Source organism: Leptopilina boulardi, unplaced genomic scaffold (genome assembly GCF_019393585.1).
Source record: "Leptopilina boulardi isolate dan_hultmark-lab unplaced genomic scaffold, ZJU_Lbou_2.1 LbouV2_150, whole genome shotgun sequence".
In the NCBI taxonomy this organism is placed as follows: Eukaryota; Metazoa; Arthropoda; class Insecta; order Hymenoptera; family Figitidae; genus Leptopilina; species Leptopilina boulardi.
The window spans coordinates 2,615,280-2,632,946 of record NW_026137697.1 but is presented as its reverse complement, the minus strand read 5'-3'; the positions used below and the strand labels follow the sequence as shown (position 1 = coordinate 2,632,946).

The 17,667-nt window shown below is 25.6% G+C and overlaps 1 protein-coding gene and 1 long non-coding RNA gene across 3 annotated transcripts in view; both read left to right on the top strand.

Annotated features, from left to right (window-relative positions):
* Positions 1-398: 398 nt before the first annotated feature.
* LOC127276650 (uncharacterized) lies at positions 399-7,916 on the top strand. Its single transcript, XR_007842229.1, has 3 exons — positions 399-997; positions 3,892-4,008; positions 7,881-7,916. It is a non-coding gene; the product is annotated as an uncharacterized LOC127276650 (long non-coding RNA).
* A 68-nt stretch (positions 7,917-7,984) lies between these two features.
* The window catches only part of LOC127276647 (octopamine receptor beta-2R-like), a 168,696-nt gene continuing 159,013 nt past the window's right edge, over positions 7,985-17,667 (top strand). The window contains exons 1-3 of one of the 2 annotated variants that reach the window (XM_051297238.1): positions 7,985-8,089; positions 8,406-8,612; positions 10,844-10,949. The gene's annotated coding sequence lies outside the window, so the exon portion shown is untranslated. Of the gene's footprint in view, positions 8,090-8,405; positions 8,613-10,843; positions 10,950-17,063; positions 17,237-17,667 lie in introns of those variants that run through there. The other variant, XM_051297237.1, reaches the window with a different exon arrangement.

The following is a 17,667-nucleotide window of genomic DNA, read 5'->3' as shown; positions in this document are numbered from 1 at the left end:
CCTCAAATTTGTTACTCGGGGGTTTTTGGGGTCGCTGATTATGAATCTGAACTTTGTTTTTCAAAATTCAAAATGGCGGATCCAATATGGCGGATGACTTTTATAAAAATTGATCCAATTGGCCTGAAATTCGTTACTCGGGTGTTTATGGGGTCGCTGATTACGAATCTGAACTTAATTTTTCAAAGTTCAAAATGGTGGATCCAAAATTGCAAACAAAATTTTTCAAAAAAATTGAATAATTGAAAAATATCTTTCTGACATATTTGATACACCTTTTAAATATTAGTAATGAAACTTTAAATTTTATGTACATGGTTACAAAAACTAAGCTACGAAAACCCCCAAGTAACAAATTTCAGGCCAATTGGAACAATTTTTTTAAAAGTCGTCCGCCATATTGGATCCGCCATTTTGAATTTTGAAAAACTAACGTCGGATTTGTAATCAGCGACCAAAAAAATCCGCGAGTAACAAATTTCAGTCAGTTTTAAACACATCTAGAGATTTTGGGCAGGTTTTTTGCAATAAGGCCCACTGTGCTGCGTAACAATGTGTCAAAATGAGTTACGCAAATTTTTTATAGTATTTGATCAATACTGAAGACAATAAAATTTGTTTCACGAATGTGCCCTGAAAAAATAATTAATTTTTCTAATATCTCAAAGTTTAAAAGTTCTAGAGATATGCCCATATCTAACGGGTTGAAATAAATGGTTCTTGTGGAAGCTGTCGTTGGTGAAATCTCTCTGGGGACAGTTGTATGTGCTATCATCGCCTTGACGACGAGAATGTCGCACTGGAGAAGGAAATTTGTAGTAGTCCCTTCAAGTAAAACCACAGAACAAATCACACACAATGTACAAAATCTTGACTGTTGAAAATGAAAAAGATTTCTTCATGTACATATCAAATATTCAACCAGGAGACATTTGAAGAATATTTCCAATTTATTTTAAATTTTACAATTTCGTGAAGGATTCAAAAATATTTTCAGGTATAGTATTATTCAAATTTTATGAATAATAATTGAGAATTAATTTTAAAAAAATATATATTCCGCTACATGAAGGAAAGGAACAGATTTTTTTTTTTAATATAAATATTTGTATAAGAAAATTAACAAAAGGAAGAAAAGGGGATATTAATTTCTATTTTTTCCCTGGGTTTGAATTTGCTTTTTGGTTTAAAAAGCAGAGGGGGAATTTTCTTTTTTTTATTCCTCATTTTCATTTAACTAGCAGAGAAATGTGAATGTAAATTCGATTGGCTTGGCATTTAAAGTCTTGCAAATAAGCTTTGAGTTATCCTCGAAACTCGTTGCAGATTCCGTTTGGAGTAGGTAGATAAAAAAAACTGAGCGCTCGTTCATTAAATAGATCCGTCTGTTTTTTAGCTCTTATCCTAGTAATTAAAAGTCCGTTCTTCAGTTTCGTTTCTACAAAACTTGGTGCTTGAATTCGCGGCCTGCAATTAAGAATCCGCTTTGAAAAAAACTTGTCTTTCCTACTTTGAGGAATAGGTCGCTATTAATTTCCTTAGACGTTTCATTCATTAAAAAAAAAGAAAAAAAAAGAAAGAAGTTTAAAAAGTCAATTCAACAAGTTTTCTTCATTTTCTTCATGACTCATAACTTTTTTCCATCCCCTTGATTATCACTATATTCAAATAATTGTCGTACAATAATAATGATAATAATATAAATTCTGAGAATAAATTATTTCTGTTGCTAAATATTAAATGAATATAATATACATAAATTTATATATATGGGTCATTATATTTTATTCAAATATCATTTAAAAAAGAAAAGAAAAAAAAAACACACAGAAATATAAAAAGTAGGAAATATCTATTGAAAATATAAATGTAGGATAAATATAAATAGAATGAATATAATATTCTGAAAAATTTTTCAAGTGGAATTTATTTTTTGAAAATTTTTTTAAAGTCAATTTTCTGGAACGTTTACATCAAATGGTAAAAGTTCATATCATATATATGATAAAAGCGAATGCTGCAAACATATTATAAAACATTTCTTAAAGAAAACAGTGGATTTTTAAAGTTTCTAAGATAGTATATATCTTGAAAAAGTGGGTGGAAATTCGTAGTTGGAATTTGAGGCAAGCTTTTTGAGAAAAAAGATGTCAAGGGTCATGTCTGCCACTTCCTTTGATATTTCAAAATTCAAAATATATGACTTATATTAATTAGCTTAATTATATTGATAATTTTTTTCTTCTTTTTTTTTTTTTAATTACATATTTTAATGTAAATCGTTTCATGCATCAATAATAATATATTAGAGTCCTGAAAGCGAGATGCATATTTAATTATAGGTTCTTTTAAGGAGCAACGGCTTTGATAACCATTTTAGCTCCTAGTCTAAAGCGTGACTTAATTGTAGTGGAGTCTTCAAGTACTACATGTCTCTTGCTTATATTTCACATCAGCGGTTCTCACAAATTTTTATAATAACATTTTTAAACTTTTATTTGTAAATTTTTTTTTAATTTATCCTTTTTTTTAATGATAGTTTTCATTATTATTTGCAATATAATTATTTATTTATTGAAATTAGATGGTCAGGGAAAAAGGAAATTTAAAATAATAATTAATTTTTGAAAAGTAAGAATAAAAGAAAAAAAAGATTTAAAATTTTATTTTTGAATTTTCGCGCCATTATTGATGCGACTACGGAATAAAATAAATATAATTATTTTATTCGAAATTCCAACTTATTTTTATGTTTATTAACTAATTTTTGTGTATAATATATGTTTATTGACATTTATTATGTTTAAAATTGTTTAAAAAGAGAAAATTTAAACTATTTGAATTTGAATTTTTTATGCATTAAGTTGGTAGTGTTGCGCGATGTTAGTTTACTGAGTTTGGCAACACTGGAACAAATTTTCTTGACTTTGAGAAGTGTGTGTTGTGCTCCGAGTTTTTCTTGCTATAAAATCATATAAAATTGTAATAATTTTAATAATCTTTATCAGATTTATGTAAATTTTCATCATAAAATCGATAATAATAAATGGTGAGTATAAGTTTTATACGATTGCATAAAATTTTTCGTGATATTTGCAAATTTGTTAACACCTTTCTTGGGAGGTCACTCGACTTTAAAAAGATTAATATTCAATATTTTTACTCATTTTGTTTATTGTAATCAATAAATATAACAAATTTTTATATTTATAACATAATTAATTTACAATAAGTAAAATCGTGTAACAAAGTTTATTTTAAAGGTTAGTTTGCGTCAAATTTTCTCCACTTTACTTTTTGGCGGGAGTATAGTACATAACCATTGTGTTGCTTCTTTTTTAGCGAGATATTTTTTTTTAAAATGAAAAAATTAACCTTTCACCATAAAATAATATATTTAATTGTTAATTGATATTCATTTGCTTTATTTTTCTTTTTCAGATGTTTTAATGTGAAATGAACGTCTAATAATTGCAGCAATATTATATCAATAAATAGGTAAATTATTTTTTATTTACTTCCAAAATTTTTTTAACCTTTATAATTATTTACTTTTTGTTAATAATATGTATTGTTTATTACATTTTTTTATAATAATTTAGAATATAAAGGCATTTATATATTTTATAATTAAAAACATTAGGAATTTAATTTTTATAGTAATTATAATATTTTTAAAAATAATATTTTTAATTTATAATTATTATTTTATGAAATAGTAATAAATTAATTTACATACATTTAATAATTGATCAAAACAATATTTTGCAGTTTCATTTGAAATATTTAATGATTATTAAAATATTTAAAAAAAATAGTTGAAATGGTAGTTAATAATTTTTGTAAATTATCAAAATTTATGTTATTAATATTTTTTGCTTATCTTTACAGATTGGATAAACAGAAAGTTCTCAAAAGAAGAAGAAGAAGAAGTCCTCTGAACTCAACTGGCGCTTTTGAAACTTTATATAACATCATTCAAAATGAAATGGAATCTTCAAGTATTAAGTGAGTTTTTTTTCTTTTCTTTTTTTGTTAATATTTTTTTGAAATGTCTTGAAGTCTAAAAATTTTATATATACTTAAATGTAGTTTTATCAAATTTATTATCATATATCGTAAATTTGTTAGGAAATAATTTTCATGCTAATTTTAAAATGAAAACTGAGAACCTCTGAAGTGTGCAAATGCAAAATTAGTAGCTCTTCTATATTTTACCACAAGAAATTGTACGACCTTCCGCTAATTGGAAGTGATATCGCTAAAGTGTTTAAAGTTGAACTTTACACATGATAATTCATCATTGGCATATGTAAAAAATTATTTCGTCTATTTTAAAAAATTTTCGAAATTTAAAAAATTGATTTATTTTCAAAAATTAAAAAAATATCAAACTTCTTTCTAAATTTTGAAAAATTGGATTTTACTTTCTTTTTTTTCGTTTGATTATTATTTTGAATAAAAAACCAATTTTTTTTTAAATATTGTATTTCAAAAGAAAAAGTTTAAGCAATATAAAAAAAAGAGATTTTGCAATTTTCTCTTTCTCTATAATGAAAAGAGGCAAGATTTCTCAGTTGTGATGGAGACGGATATTATATTGACTAAAAAAGAAAAAATAGTTTAGAAAAGGGTCGTCAATTTGATCAAAGTTCACGATATGCAGATCTAGCAGATTTGAACAAAACGAGGATAAAGATAGCAAAAGCTCGACTTTTACCTTGATAGAGAAACTGGGATGTGATTGGGTATAAAAGAAGTCATTTATAAAAGTTCACTCGCGGTATTAAAATTTTTATAAGAAATTTTCTTCATATAATATAGATGTAGATTCATCTTTAATACTTGAAAAAAAAAAAAATAAAAGTTTTGCTCTCGTAAACTTTTATATAATGGTCTATATAATATATAAAAAAAAGTGATACTTTGTTATTACATCCTCTCAACATGGATAATTTTTTTTTTATAAATGAATAATTATATTTTGATTTATTTTTTTTATTGAATTATGTGATCTAGTAACATAGATTCTCCTCTCTCTCTCTCTCATAATTTTATCATGCATCATATTTTAGTTATTGTTCCCTATTGATTGATATTGATTCAAATATACTATATATTGCAGACAATGTATATATTGTCCAAGTTGAAAAAAAATTGATATGCTTGAAAGTTTCACATGAATAATTTTTATGGTGATATGCATAAGAGAAATTATGAATAACGATGCCAATTATTCCAACTGGTTAACGACTAGGAACATATAATCGGATTACAAGCATTAACGACCTCATTTGAAGTTATAACCTAAAGGTTGTTCTTGAACTGTTATATACTTGTTTCTAACTTTTCGAGAAAGACGCATATGTTGTTATTTGCATAAATTTGCTTCAATTTACACAATTGTCTTTAAAAGTATATATATATATATGTATGTATATTACAACATTGTGTTATCCAGCATCCGTGATGTATTTTAATAAGCATGCATAATTCCACGTGTAACTAGAAACTTAATTATGATTCTGGAGAGGTTACTATGAGATGAAAGAATATCAAAAAAAAAATTTCATTTCATTGAAATTAGTTTCATTATAGATATTTTCTATATAGAACATTTTTTATTTAATATATAGTGAATATTAAATAATAAAATATATTTTCTACTCAATTTTTTATATCAAAATTCGTATTGAATATGGAATTTTTTTTTGAAAGAATGAAAAAAATGTGAATAAATTCAATCTTTACTGTTAATATTTTTTTTCTTTATTATTGAAAAATCGCAGATTAAGCGAATCATCCTTCGAATAGTTTTGATAAATTTCTTTCATTTTTTTTTTCTCTTTTAGAAAATATATTATATTAGGTTAAAATGAAAATTATATCATAATAAGGGAAAAAAATTTCGAGTTATTTTTTTTTCAATTCTTTTAATTTTGTTTATATAAAAAAAAATCTCTATATTGGTATTAGACTTTCATTAGAGAATGTTGGAAGGTCTTTTTGCAAAGGTGCTCAAAACGAGACCTTGGTTTCATTTTATCTCTCAAGGTGCCAAGTAAACTGGTCACGTATATATATATATCTTGTTTCCTGGTATCATCCCTCTAAACAATGTCCCAAAAATCTTGTAAAAAATGTGAACTAAATCTTTTAAATCTTCAAACTCGTATTTGTGAATTTACATATATAATGCATCATACATATGGCATATATAAAAGGATTATAATATACATTGCCGTAAGGCTTCATTTTCTATATTTGCTTATGACCTTGTATCATAAGGAAGATTAATTCATGGTCCTCACATTTGCAATGTTAATTTAACTTCGACATTTATTAGGTTATTGATATGCACAATTTTGCATATTTAATAAAAGGTTTACATAGTCTTCCTCTCTCTCTATCTCTCTCTCTCTCTCTCTTAATTTATTAATTTGCCAAATTTCATTAATTCCCAGTGACCCATTTCCTATATTAAATGTTATTATATTCATATACATAATTTAAATTTATATAATTCAATCCGATAGAATATTAGTGATTAGTGATAATTAGCTAATATTGGAAAAAATTGTCTTTAAAAAAATATATATATAAAAATAATTAGAGAAAATATATTTCTTTTGTTCAGAACGTTTTTATTCAGAATAATGTGAGTTTAAATCGGGTCACTAGATGTGTAGTCTCTTTCTTTCTCTCTCTCTTGCGAAATTGATCGCTGTTTTAATCGATTTTATCCGAAATTTTGCTCTCAATTATTCATAATTTTTTATAAGCCAAAAGTTTTGAATGAAATTTTTTTTGCTACTTCATTAAATACGAATTTTATTACAAAATATTGTTTTAAATATCTAAAAATTATTAATTTAATAATTAATTATTTTACATAGTTATTATAATTTTTAAATAGATTTAAAAAAAAAAATATTTTGTTTATTTGAACGTTCAGAACTTAATAATTTTTTTACATTGATAAAGTTCTTAGAGGAAAAACTATTTTTTTTACTTCATTTATGATTTAATCAATAATTTCTTTAATTGTTAATGATTAATTTAATTTTTTTTTATTATTTAATTGAATATAATAAAAAAGTTTTTTTTCCCTTTTTGTCTCGAGATATTTTGAATAATCTTGACAATTATTGTAAAGATTAAAACTTTTATCGAGGTAAAATGTCTGTTATTGTTATTTTGGGTTGAAATTCTCTCTCCTTATTGCTCTCGTTTGGTTATTATCAGAGCTGTGAAAATCTGATCAACGTGGGTAATTAGAAGCAGCTAATAACAAAACCATCAATTGGGTCTCATGCTGGTGTTAAAATTAGTAAATTATTTCCAAACATTTACCTTGGAAGCACAAAATAGTTTAGTTTAGCGGTAATTTCTATTATCATTTTGCAAAAAAAAAGAAATATAATTTTTATTTTTAATTTATTTTTAAAAACATAATTATATTAACCGAACTATTATTTTAAGACTTTAATTTTTCTTTTTGCAGATTCAATCCACGATGGCTTGTGGTGTCACTTTAATGTGGACACAGAATTCTCTATACTTTTTAGAACTTGGTCTATTTTTACGGTTAATTTTCACATTTTTTGGAATGGAAATTTCACTTGAAAGTAGGGATCTTCGAGGGCTATTTTGTTTTGAAAGAATCCCTTTGAAGCTGAAGAATTATTATTAAGGTAAATATTTTAATTTATTTGGAAAAATTTTATTAGAAAAAATTTATTTCTATTTTTTGACTTAACAACGTTTTACTCCGAGGTCTGGGGAGTCAAATTTGGAAATTAAATTTTTAGCTTATTCTATATAGATTTAAACTACATATTATTACAGCGCTGACAGTATTTTAATTTTTCTTTTTGTAGATTCAATCCTCGATGGCTTGTGGTGTCACTTGAAAGATAAGAGCGAAGAATGTGAACACAAAATTCACACAGAGACTTTTTAGAACTCGGTCTATTTTTACGGTTAATTTTCCCATTTTCCGGAATGGAAATTTAACTTGAAAGTAGGGATCTCCGAGGGCTATTTAGTTTTGAAAGAATCCCTTTGAAGCTGAAGAATTGTTATTGAGGTAAATATTTTAATTTATTTGGAAAAATTTTATTAGAAAAAATTTATTTGTATTTTTATTTGAAAGTAGGGATCTCCGAGGGCTATTTTGTTTTGAAAGAATCCCTTTGAAGCTGAAGAATTGTTATTAAGATAAATATTTTAATTAATTTGGAAAAATGTTATTAGAAAAAATTGATTTGTATTTTTTGACGTGACAACGTTTTACTCCGAGGTCTAGGGAGTCAAATTTGGAAATGAAATTTTTAGCTTATTCTATATAGATTTAAACTATTATTAGTGCAGCGCTGATAGTATTTTAATTTTTCTTTTTGTAGATTCAATCCTCGATGGCTTGTGGTGTCACTTGAAAGATAAGGGCGAAGAATGTGAACACAAAAATCCACACAGACTTTTTAGAACTCGGTCTATTTTTACGGTTAATTTTCCCATTTTCCAGAATGGAAATTTAACTTGAAAGTAGGGATCTCCGAGGGCTATTTAGTTTGAAAGAATCCCTTTAAAGCTGAAAATTCATTATTAAGGTAAATATTTTATTTTATTTGGAAAAAAGTTTACAAAAAATTTAGTTGTATTTTTTTATTGTGTTTAAAAAAAAAAATGTTTTTAATTAAAAATTTTCAGTATTTAAGAACGTTTGTTTTGTAAAGTTAAACTTTAAGCGAATGTATTTCATGAAAAAAATGAAATTTATAAGGCTCGAGAGAATATAGCTTTTAATAAAGTTGCACACTGCATTTTAACTAAGCCAGTTAAAAGAAAATTAATAAACGAAAGTGTATATATATATACCTATATATAAAGTATGTTATTATCGGATTAAAGAGTATTAGGATTGGGATCGATTGCAAGCGTGGTTATTTTCGAGAAGTCACCGCAGGCTATTTGATAACTGTATATAGCGAGAGTTCTTTGCGAGAATTGAAAATCGACGAGAGCAAAGGGAGAAGTATTTTCTCGTGGTCTTTTGACTTTTAGTAGAGGATCAGGTGGAAAAGGGTAATGGAATCCTGCGGCTAGGTAGATTGTAGAATATTGACATCGAAAATAATTCCTTTACATACACGGAAAATTCGGATTTTCGCCAAGAATTTCTTCTTCGAAGAGCACAATTTCATCCTTTCAATATACATATTATATTTGAGATTTTATTTCTTATTTCCTTGTGGCAACATTTGCATGTTATAATTTTATCATAACATTTGAATTCCTATATATATATGTGAAATAAAATAACATTGTCTCTTATACTCAAAAATTCAAAAAATTGAAAACTAAGATTTTGTAATCGCATAATTTTTTTTTATTTAATTATTTTTGAAATATTTCATCTAAAAGGGGATGTAACAATTTTAGCGTTAAATTACATTACAAAGTGGTAAACAGACATGCTTTGCGTTAAACTTAATTACATTCCCGGATTTGATTTGCAGTTGCAAATCAATTGCTTTTCATCATAGCGTTGAAATTCTCAACGATCAAAAATTGCAACAAAAAAAAATTAGTTATAATTAGGCGAAAAATTATAAACAATTTTTTTTTAAAGAATATTTTTAGTGAAAATTATTATTTTTCTATATATCTATTATTTGAAAAGGAGAATAACTTTTGTACCTATTACTATTGGCTCAATGCTTAGATCTTCACTCTGTCAAAGTTATCTGGTACTCCCTTGACAATAAAATATACTTATCTTTACTTTTTGAAATGTGAAAAGTATAACGTCAAGTTAACTTAAGCTCTGAAATCATTTTTATAATTCCTTGAAAAAAGAGAGACAAGAGTGAAAAATTTTTATATAAAAAATTAAATTCTTTTTATAAATTAAAAATTGTGAAAATTTATTCAAGGTGTTATTTTTTTAAACAATTTACTATGTTTTAACAAAATTTTTAAGTATAGTAGGTAACAGAAAGAAAAAAAAATTATTTTAAATAAAGAAATTTATTTTAAACTTATATTGTATTGAGTAAAGTTCAACAATATTTTTAACATTTCCATATTGTCGATTTGTTTTTTTTTTTTTTTTTTAGAAACAATAAAATATCTCATTGGACTAGACGAAATGTAGTGCAATCGATTTCTATTTATAGAATTTATATATAAATATATATGCGGTAACCGTCTTGAAACTAGTTTCATTGACTGAAATGCTTTAAATATTGTCTAGAGAAGCAATATTTCTTATTAATGCAATCAATAAATCTCAAATGCAGCAAAAGAAACTTTGTATATATATAAAACTGTATATATCAGAGTTTATAGATGCAAGACGACGAAGCAAAATTGTTGAATTCATTGAGTCAATTTCAAAGTAAAAGAAAATAAATAAAACTTTATATATATACATATATATATGGAAAAAAGGAGTAATAAAATATTCATGAATTACAGTCAATTGTCGTATATGGTGAAACAATTTTTTTTTTTTTTTTTTTTATCGCAAACAATTTATTTTCTGTGTGAATAAAATTTGATTGCAATTTTCATTATGCGTGTGTGTGTGTGCGATCATGAAAATCACCACATTTTGTTTTATTAATCCTAATAATACAAAGAGTAACAGAGTATTTTATTATTAATTACGTAAATTTAAATATTTTTATGCCATGGAAATTGTAATTAAAATTTTATGCTTAATTGTAAATGAATAATATTTTTTTATATTTGAAGAATATTAAATACTATTTTTTAGTTTATATTTTGTTTGTAATGTAACATAATAATTATAATTTTTTTTTCTTCTAATTTTCAGACAGTTGGTTCAGAGGAGGGAAGATTCGTATATTTCAAGAGAAGAAGGTGTCATCTACCACTACATGGAAATGTGTCATCTACCACTACATGAAAATCAGCTATCGGTGAGTTTTTTTTTCAATATTTAGTTATAATTTTATAAAAATCGGACAAGTGCGAGTTACACTTGCATTAAAACCGAGGGTTCCGTACCGTTAAACCTAAAATTTGAGGGAGTTAAAGTGTAAAGGCCTATGGAAAAATTCCAATTTTTCCTGTAATGTGAGCATGAAAACACATAGATAGACACATAGAAACACATAGATCGAAAATTATCAGTTTTTCCTTGAAAACACTATCACAGAAAATTAAAAGGCATTAAAATAAGCTGCAACGCTTCTTATTTTAATCCAATTTTGCTTATTTTAATACCAAAATGGATTAAAATAAGCAAAATTGGATTAAAATAAGAAGCGTTGCAGCTTATTTTAATGCCTTTTAATTTTCTGTGATGATAATAAACTCCAATCGTGCTCACTATACTTTTTTGTAATCTACACGTAAAAATACGTAAAAATGTATAAATTTGAAGCCCTTTAGATAAAATTTTCTACGTTTTTTGAGAAAAATTCATGATTTTTATCGAAAATTATCAGTTTTTCCATGAAAACGCTATGATAATCAACTCCAATCGTCCTCGCTAAATTTTTTTTTTGTAATCTACACGTCAAAATACGTAAAAATATATAAATTTGAATACCTTGAGATAAAATTTTCTTCTTTTTTTATTCAAAAAAATCCATGATTTTTTCCTAAAAATATGAGTTTTCTTTTAAAAAAAAAAATGAAAATCAACTCCAATCGTGCTCGCTATATTTATCCTGTAATCTACACGCAAAAATAAGCATGTATACTCTCTAAATCTGAATTAGTAAAAATGTTTACTAATTTGAAATACTGACTCATTTTTTGCTTTAGAATTAGTTAAATTTTACTAATTGTTAGTAAAAGTTACTATTAATTAGTAAAATTTCACTAATTCAGAAGCAAAAAGTGAGTCACTAATTCAAATTAGTAAACATTTTTACTAATTCAGATTTAGAGAGTTCCAAATGTGAACTGTCTTGGTTAAATATTGTGTACGCTAGGGAGATTAAACCTTTTTTTTCGAAATTTTTGATTTTTCCTTGACAACGCAATGTAAATTGATCCGAATCATGTTCGCTATATTTTTCCTGTAATTTTCACGTAAAAATACATAAATGTACCAAATTTAAGCTCTCTATGTGAAAAGATGTGGCCACCATGGGGGGGGGGGGGGGTACATAGTAATTTTTAGGGATTTTTCGTAAAAATTCATAGTTTTTCCTTGACAACGCTATGATAATCAATTCCTATGAGATTCGCTATATTTTTCCTGTAATCTACACACCAAAATACATATATGTACCGAATTTCAGCTCTCTAGATAAATTCATGTGGCCGCTAGGGGGGGGGGGTACATGCCTTGCTTCACTAGTCTCATTAATAGGGTTCCCCCTTCGGGTACAGAACCCTAAAAATCACAAAAATTGATTTTTATACATAAAATTTGCAAAATTAAAACAAAATATGTTTATTATTTAGTATTTAGTACTAAAGGGCATTTGTAATGAATTATAGGTACATAGTGGAACCTTGATTATTCGAACTAATCTACACTCAGAGAAATGGTATATTTGTCTCCGAGCCTACTAACTCATTTATTTGTTGCAAATATATTTTATTTCATTGAAATAAAAAATTTATTTGAGGCAAAGAAAAATTTATTTGTGACAAATAAAACTTTTATTTACGCCAAATAAATAAGTTAGTATAGGCTCTGAGACAAATATACGTTTATTTAACTCAAATATATTTTATTTGGTTCAAATAAATCATTTCTCTGCGCGTGTAGGCAAGGCCGGGTTCGGATAATTGAAAATTCGGATAATAGAGATTTTAATTTTTTTTTATATATAATTAAAGTAAAAAAATGTACAGTTGAACTATATATTTAACTTAATTACATATGTTTTTAAATATACATAAGTATATATACATATTTGTAAATATATATTAATTAATATAATATATTAAAAACTCAGAAAATTTGGAAATTTTTAAGATTTTTTTGGCATAAATTATGGTTATTTTGCTTTAAAAGATAGCATCTATTCGTTTTTTAGATGCCAAATCACGCATTCTTCTCAGAAATGAATGAATGATAAAATAAATAGGGAAAATAAAATTTAAAATTCGGGAGACCAAAAAATAGTTCGGATAAAATGTTTTTCGGTTCGGATAATAGAGGGTTCGGATAATCGAGGTTCCACTGTAATATTTTTAATTTATTATATTTATTATTATAAAATTTTTTATTTCAAAATTTAAATGGTAGTTAAAATTAAATTAAATTTTTCTCGTTTAATACAAGAATTAGTTTTTTTTTAGTGAAAATTTGATAACATAATAATACTGGTTGAAACCACATAGACGTAGTTAATTTCCAATCGTATCGCGACTCTATAAAAAAGCTTTTATTTATTTCCCCTATTCAGAAAAATCTCGTACAAGGATTCAGGTTAAAAAAAATCCATGCGATCGTTAATTTCTTATTGACTTTTATTTTACAATAGTAATAGTATAGTAAAAATTTTGATTTTAGAAAAAAGATAGTTTTAGTCAGATAAATTACATTTTCATGATTTTTTAAAACTGTTTTTAGTCGCAGACAAAAGTTTCCTATAAGTAGAAAATAGTTCAATCAGACAAAATAGTAGAAAAATTCCATTTCGGTCAGACGAGACATTCTGTTGTCAGTAGAAAAGTTCGGTTTTGGTCAGGCAAAACAAATTTAATTCTCTTGGCTTTGTAAAGAGGGATAATTTTAGTCAGACTTGATGTTATGAGTAGAAAACTTAAAAAAAAAAAAAAAATTAAATAATTATTGTATTAGTTTAAAATAATAATAATAATATATCATTAATCTTATATAATTCAGAAATATCTCTTATGATTAATTCACTAGTATTTAATGAAGTTATACGAATCAGCGGAGAGAAAGTAGCCAATGTTTTGTCAGGGAGAAAATTTATTGATAAAAAAAAGAAAAATAGTATAGTCAACTGTAGAAATTTATTGCACTTGTGCGCGAGATTAATTATTTCTGGTTCTTGAATTACAATGTGTTTTCTATTCTTCTTTTGTTATATATATTTCTTTTTTTTTTTGCGCTTTTTTTTCCTTTTATTTTTCTGTCATTCCTTTTCATTGCTATATTTGTTTTTCCTCGTTTCTCCTTTATCTTGATGGGGGGGTTTTTTTTTTTTATTGTTTTTTGTTCGTTTGTTTAAAAAAAAAAAAATGTATACAGTGCTTTTGTAATTAAATTCTAAATGCGCAAAAATTCTTTATACTTTTCTTGACTTGACGTGCGCACGTCAGCACATATTGCATTTTGGTGACAAAATTTTACATTATGTATGACACGTTGTCAGCATCGTACAATCCACTGAGTATGAATAAATGTGATAAAGTTATGAAATATAATAGAGTAATGAAAAATACACTATTCTGTTTAAAATGCGCGTTATCATACAGTAACCAGAAACAAAAAAAAATTTTGTCAAATTTTTAGAAAAGTTGATTGCTTGATTTTATTTCTATTTTTTCTTTATTTTTATAACTTTTTCATTTCACTCGGGAAAAAATCTCATTTTTTTAGGGGGAATATAAATTTTCTAACAAAGGATTATATTCGAATATATATATATATATATATATATATATGTAACTTTTGTAAATGATACTTTTGATATTTTATGTTTACAAAATATACATGGATAATATCTTTTTTTTGTGACGCTTTTTGTAATGTATATGATTTTGGTTAGTAGTAACATCCGCATATATATTAAATAATGATATTATTATTCGCGCGTGAAACAAACGTAGCGAAAACTTTGATATAAAATCTGAATGTAATGTGAACCAGTTGGGAAACGTTTTACGTCACACTTGAAAGCAGTGATGTGAAACAGCGAAATAATAGCATTAGTTTCACAGAAAACTACACCCCTCTTTCTCTCTCTCTCTCTCTCTCTCTCTCTCTCTCTCTCTCTCTCTCTCTCTCTCTCTCTCTCTCTGTCTATTTAGAGAAGACTTATTCAGCTTCCACTGTACGAGTAACTGGGACAATTTTTGTAGTTTTTTCTTTTTTTTTTCATTCATCTCAAAACTTCCGTTTTCTTCTCTGTGTGGAGTTTTCTTCATCTCTCCCCCCCCCACCCGGAAACTGGTGTTCATCACACCATTATTCACGTCCTAACGAGAATTTTTGCGCTCAAAGAGACAGACATCTAATCACTCATCTTTTTTTTTTCTTTTTAGAAAAATTTTCCCTTATTTACATATATAAACACAGAAAATTAAAAGGCATTAAAATAAGCTGTAATGCTTATTATTTTAATCCAATTTTGCTTATTTTAATCCATTTTGGTATTAAAATAAGCAAAATTGGATTAAAATAATGAGCGTTGCAGCTTATTTTAATGCCTTTTAATTTTCTGTGATGACATTAGTTACTGTGGCATTAGTTACTATGGCATTAGTTACTGCGGCATTAGTTACTGCGGCATTAGTTACTTCGGCATTAGTTACTGCGGCATTAGTTACTGTGGCATTAGTTACTTTGGCATTAGTTACTATGGTAACAGTTAGTTACTATGGCATTAGTTATTATCACAGAAAATTAAAAGGCATTAAAATAAGCTGCAACGCTTATTATTTTAATCCAATTTTGCTTATTTTAATCCATTTTGGTATTAAAATAAGCAAAATTGGATTAAAATAATGAGCGTTGCAGCTTATTTTAATACCTTATAATTTTCTGTGTATATATATATAAATATTGTCAATTATTGAAATACTAATTTTTTTCGCTTAAAAAAAATTTGATTTCGGAATTTATTGAATCTGTTTAGAAAATTTATTTTTTTTATCATTAAAAAAATTCCTTTTTTTAAAACAGTTTTTTTTTTAATGAGTTTTTTAATTTACTAAATAAATTTTCTATACGAATCGAAATAATTCACAGAAAATTATGAGGTATTAAAATAACCTGCAATGTTTATTATTTTAATCGAATTTTGCTTATTTTAATACCAAAATGGATTAAAATAAGCAAAATTGAATTAAAATAATAAGCGTTGCAGCTTATTTTAATACCTTTTAATTTTTTGTGTTTGTATATATATTAAACTCATTTTTAGTTTATCAAAAAAAAAATTAGGAAAATTTTTTGGTCCATTGTAACTTGGATGCTGTTGGTCCTATCAAAAAGTGTCCCATATATATTTTTGTAGAGAACGAGTAAAAATTTAGAATTTCTGAAAATTTTTACCAACTTTGAATAATCGTAGGGTGAAAATTTAGTATTTTTTAAAAGTGATATTGTTTTTTTTTAACTTTTTTTTAAATTGAATTAAGTGAATGAGAATAAATAAATAAAAAATATTTACTATGTAAAATTCAAATTTTATATTTCTCTTTTCGTGTATATGTATATATGAATCACTACGAGTGATTTCAATAAAATTTTAATATTAGCATGTAAATATAAAAGTAAAAAAATAATAAATAGAGGGAATAAAAGGCAATATTGAATAATTGAGTTTGTAAACGTGAAAACATATAATATTTTTTTAAACATTCGACTAACCAGAATATTTTCAATCAAAACAAGTAGAAAATAATTTATTTTTGTTTCTTTATATCGGTTTTGATAGTAGACGATTAGTATTAAAATTAATGTTTTTTTTTTTGGCAAAAGTTAGGTACTTTCTTTCTTTTTCAAGAAAATCCCCCCCATTAGTTGAAATTTTTGATCTAGGGGGAATTAATAAATGAAAACAGAAGCTGACCCTTATATATGAAAATAGTATAAACGAGAACTGACAGTTTTGAGCGAGGTCAATGATTTTCTCGTATATCGTCGTGCATCACTAAGCCGGGGGCAGCACGAGAGACAGGTTGGGTGGTTGAGGGTTGGCTGGGGTGGCGGAAAAGGGGTTGAATTCAACGGAGCCTGCAGTATCTCCGTGCGAATTGCAGCCTTCGGGTCGTGCACCTCGATGCGGTTCTCTAATCGATTCCACTCAATTCAGTGATTCCAAAAAAAAAAAACGAGAGAAAAAAAATAAATTTTACTATTTAATAAGATTAGACAAAAAAAATTTATATATATGATTTAAAAGAAAAAAAAACGTAATCATGAAAACCAGTTTCACATACGATTCGAGTTATAAAAATTTTCTAAATCGAAAATAATATCAAAATATTTTATTATCCTCTTAGGATGAAATTTTGATTTTAGACGCTTTACAGGAATAAAGTATATATCTATCACTTATTTCCCAGTAGATTTAAAATGTAGTTTTAGCATTGATATTCTTAAATAAAATAAAAATTACAATTTATTGTTGATTGCCAATTTTACTAGTAATCATTTTTTTAAATTTCAATTTCTACTGATCCAATCCATTTTTTAGGTAATTTCGAATTTTTTGTATTAATTATTATTTTATTATTATTGATAGAAATTTAATTATCAATTATTATTGTTAGAAACAATTTTTAACTTGATATTTATTAAAACGTTATATATTTTTATTTTGTTAAAACTAAAATATTTCCGCACGCATTTCAATTAATTAAATTTTGAATAAATAAAAAATAAACTCAATGAATTGCTTTATTTATTTATTAATGAAATATTTTTATTGAATTCCTAATTTTCTTTAATTTAAATAAATGATTTTTTAT